This window comes from Panthera onca, chromosome F2, assembly GCF_046562875.1.
Source record: "Panthera onca isolate mPanOnc1 chromosome F2, mPanOnc1 haplotype 2, whole genome shotgun sequence".
NCBI classification, from domain to species: Eukaryota; Metazoa; Chordata; class Mammalia; order Carnivora; family Felidae; genus Panthera; species Panthera onca.
Genome location: NC_138356.1, coordinates 3,602,953 through 3,607,911, shown reverse-complemented (window position 1 = coordinate 3,607,911; position 4,959 = coordinate 3,602,953). Strand labels below are relative to the sequence as shown.

General features: G+C 36.8%; 1 non-coding gene across 1 annotated transcript; it reads right to left on the bottom strand.

The window, feature by feature from the left end:
* Nucleotides 1-4,863: 4,863 nt before the first annotated feature.
* LOC132664888 (small nucleolar RNA SNORA5) lies at nucleotides 4,864-4,959 on the bottom strand. The gene has a single exon (XR_009603889.1). It is a non-coding gene; the product is annotated as a small nucleolar RNA SNORA5 (small nucleolar RNA).

Here is a 4,959-nt window from a genome sequence, read left to right as displayed (position 1 = left end):
GATAGACCGGTTTCGGTTTGGCTGAGCTGCTGACATTCTTCATTGGTAGGAGACAGCAGGAGAAATGTAATCACGTTGTCCCTGCCCATATTAGAATATTCTTCCTTTCTCTATGTATTTATCCATCCACAGCAGGGTATGCACCTTGGAAAACTAAGCATGAGCTGGATTTTTGTCAAATTCCCCCTGTACATAGCATCACTGACTTCCATGAAAGTTAGCATTACAAAGCGTGTCACTGCTTGTTCAAAGATACATTGTCTCTAGATCCCCCTCCCCCCTCCCCCCCCCCCCCCCCCCCCCCCGCCCCCGTGGCTCAGTCGGTGGAATTTCCAACTTGGCTCAGGTCATGATCTCAGGGCTCGTGAGTGAGTGCGAGCTCACGTTGGGTTCTGTGCTGACAGTTCAAGCATGGAACCTACTCTGGATTTTGTGTCTCCCTCTCTCTTTGCCCCTCCTCCACTTGCTGTCTCTCTCAAATATAAATAAACATTTAAAAATAATAAAATAAAGATACATCGTATCTAGATTGCAAACTTTGTGAAAAACACCCCCAAGTTTCTTGATGAATCATGGTTGTGATAACAATATTACTGTATAATTGTTAACTGGGATACATACTCAGAAAAAACAGACATAAAAACAACTTTGCAAAACACTTTCAGAGGCCTAGATATTAGCCTGATTTAATTTTTTAGAACCTTTTCCAATATTTATTATATTTAGTGGTCATGTTTCTATTTGAGGACAGTTTCTCAGGCTTCCCTTGTTTTTCTCATGATTGGACTGGGTTAACTGGGTTAACTGGTTCGGGGGAGGAAGACCACAGAAGGGAAATACCATTTTCACCAAATCATATCATGTGTACATACACAACATGACTTACCACTTACGATTTTGAACAGCTGACGCAGGTTTCTGCACTACAAAGTTTCTTTTTTAACCCCTCCTTTCCATATTACATATTATCCTCTTTCTACCAAAGGAAATCACTTTATATAGCTTATGTACCAGTCAAGGTTCTCCAGGAAACAAGATCAGTATATAATGGAGATTTATTATGAGGAATTAATTCGCACTATTATGGAGGGTGAAACATCCCAAGATCTACTGTCTAGAAGCTAGAGACCCAGGAAAACCAGTTGTGTAATTTAGTCTACCTCTGAAGGTCTGAGACTGGACTAGTCAATGGTGTAAATGCCAGTCCAAAGCCCAGAGACGATAAGACGTCTCAGCTCAATGATGCAGGGAAAAAAGGTGAATTCCTCAGTCTTCAGCCTTCTGCTCCATTCAGATCCTCACTGGGTTGGATGATGCCCACCCACATTGTGAAGGGAAATCTACTTTGCCGAATCCACCAGTTCAACTGTTAATCTCATCTCGAAAAACCCTCACAGATGCCTTCAGAAATAAAGATTAATCTGGACACCCCGTGGCGAGTCAAGCTGACAAAACTTAATCATTTACTTATCTCAGTATGGATATTTGTTTATTTAATGCACTGAGTTATAATTTGATTATTTAATGCATTGAATTACAATTTGATTATTTAATGCATTGAGTTACAATTTGACACTATTTATTTTGTTGTTCAAATGGCTCCAGCTTTGGTCAATGGAAAATCATTCAGTTGGCTTCTATGTCCCTTTGACATGTGCTTGCACACTTACATTCTGACACTACAAAGTGCTCCAATCTCATCTTGTATATTTCCTGTTCCATTCCTAGTATTAGCCGTTTTTCCAAGGATCCTGTTTCTTTTTACTGAGGGTGGAATTAAATTAAGATCTGGGTGTGTGTTCGTTACTACTGGAGTGTTGTTTCCCTTTGGCCATTTCTTGCTGGGACAGCAAAGAAATATGTTTGTACGCTACCTACTGTATACGCACATATTTTTAAATTTGTGATAATAACAGATCTTTATGATCAGGGTTTTTTTAAGTATTTGTTTTAAGCTGACTGTAAGTTCTTGCTGATGAACTTGCTCTAACCTCTTGCTCTAACCTCTCACTATAAGGGTTAGTCTAGCCCCCTTCCTGGCTTGCCTAACAGTAAGGAAATTGGCTCCCACTATTTTCCATCCACTTACTTACTTGTTTCATTCAAGCACACACATATAACAGTACCTGAGAGTCACCCTTTACTTCCATGGGAAACAACTTTACTAACAAGCACACTACCTCTGTGAAGCAGCTGTTTCCTTTATTCTTACAGAATCTATTCATTCCCATTTACCTCGGTCAGTACCTTCCCCCCACCTCCTTCAGTGAGGATGTTTTATACATTTGTCATATATTTAGGTGATCTTATCAAAGTTTGCATTGTTTCCTGGGATCCTTCACCTCTGAAATGGACTTTTTAAATTGCAGGCATGAAGGTTCATTCTTTGGTAAAATTCTGTGAGTTTTGACAAATATATAATGTCAGGTATCCACCATTTAGTATTGTGAAAAATAGATTCGCTGCCTGCTATACACTGAATGTTCCTGTCCCCTCAAAATTCATTTCCTGAAGTCGTAGCCCCCAACTTAAAGGTATTAGGAGATGGGGCCTTTGGTAGGTAATTAGGTCATGATAGCAGATGCCTCATGAATGGGGTTAGTGCTCTTATACAAAAGTCCCCTGATAGCTCCCATGCCCCCACTCCATGTGAGAACACAGTAAAAACATAGGTGTTTATGAAAAAGGAAACAGGTTCTCACCAAGACCAAATCTGCTATTGCCTTGATCTGGTACTTGCCAGCCTCCAGAACTGGGAAGAATAATTTCTGTTCATTATTGCCAGCCAGTCTGTGGTAATCTGTTTTAGTGGCCTGGATAGACTAAGATAGAAACCCCCTGTGTTTCATTTGTACAATCCTACCCCCTTTCCCTAAACCCCAAGCAACTCCTGACCTTTTTCACTGTCTCTCTAATATTTTCTTTTCTTCTCCAGAACATTATGTAGTTGGAAACCTATGGTATGTAGTCTTTTCAACTAGTTTTGTTTTTTTTTTTTTCACTTAGCAATGAACATTTAAAGTCTTTCCATGTCATTGTATGGCTTGATAGCTCATTTTTTTTATTGCTGAGTGATGCACAGTTGTATGAATATACCACAGATTTTTAAAATCCATACACCATTCATCCAATGCAGGTCTCAATCTCATGAACCATGACATCATGACCTGAGCCAAAATCAAGAGTTGGATGCTTAACTGACTGAGCCACCCAGCCGCCCCTGTTACAGTGATCCTTGATCAGTGATTATGACTTACTGAAAGCTAAGATCATGGTTAGCACTCTTTGACGACAAAGCATTTTTTAATTAAGGTATGTACACTTTTTAGACATAACGCTATTTCACACTTGATGTAACATAGTATAGTGTAAACATAAGTTATATATACACTTGGAAACTGCAAACTTCATTTACTTCACTTTATTGTGATATTTACTTTATAGTGGTATTCTAGAATTGAACCCACAATATCCCTGAGGTATGCCTGTATATATACTATCAGTTCCATTTGGTCTAATCCAGTATTTCCTTATTAATTCTCTTTCAAATTGATGTATACATTATTGAAGGTGGGTATTAAAATTCCCACCTATTATTGTATTATTGTTTATTTTTCCTTTTAGCTCCATTAATTTTGCTTTATATATTTAGGTGCTCTGATGTTGGGTGCATAAATACTTGGAATTATTCTCCTCCTTCTTCTCCTCCTTTTACCATTTGCTTGCAGTGGCTTTTTCCATTTCTTTATTCTCTCTCTATGTGTCCCTTTAAGGTGAAAATGAGTTTCTGATAGGCAGCACATTGCTTGATCCTGTTTAATTGTTTGTTGTTTTAATCCATTCACTCATTATATCTTTATATTGGGGAATTTAATCCATTTATATTTAATGTAATTAAGGATTTATTATTTCCATTTTGTTAATTGTTGTCTGCTTGTTTTATAGATCCATCATTCTTTGTTTCTTATCTTACTGTCCTTTTTCATGTTTTGATGTCTTTTGGTATCCGTATGCTTTAACTTCTTTTCCATGTTCTTTTGTGTAATTGCTACAGATATTTGCATCCTGGTTACCAGGAGACTTACATAAAATATCTTAAAATTATTACCCCGTGTTTTAAGCTGAAAACAACTTACCTTCATTAGAATTCCTAAACTTTACACTTTTACTTCTCCTTCCCTTCACATTTTAGGTTATTCTGTTACCATTTACATAGTGTTTACATTTTGTATGTATATTTTGTATACAGATAGATTTGTAATAACATTATTATAGTTATGCTTATTTTTCCTTTTTAAACTTTTCAACTAGAGTTATGGGTGAATTGTGGATTACCATTACCAAATCACAGAATCTAATTCTGACCATGTGTTTGCTATTACCAGTGAGTTTAATGCTACATTTTTAATAATTTTATGACTTTTATTAGCATCTTCTTACTTCCATTGACAGAACTCCCTGTGGCATTTCTTATAAGGCACGTGTAGTGGTAATGAATTCTCTCAATTTTTGTTTGTTTGGGACAGACTTTATAACTCATTTCTGAAGGAAAACTTTGCATAGAATTCTTGGTTAATGGTATTTTATTTCAACATGTTGAATATATCATTCAATTCTTTCCAGGCCTGACAAATTTCTTTTCTTTTCTTTTCTTTTCTTTTCTTTTCTTTTCTTTTCTTCTTTCTTTTCTTTTCTTTTCTTTTTTTTCTTTCTTTTTTTTTTTTTTTTGGATACCATTAGTTTACTATAAAAGAGAGACATGAAAATTATTTACATGATGAAAGATTTCACAACTTCACTGTAATGGGCAGCTTCACTTCATGCCATTTCAATAATGATTTATTTCAGTCTACATACTTTCCGAGATGTCACCATCTCTAAATAAGAAATAATCCTTGTCATCTATTTCAGGCCGGCGCCTGCCATGGATGGGTAGGCACCGAATTTGACACGGCTGTG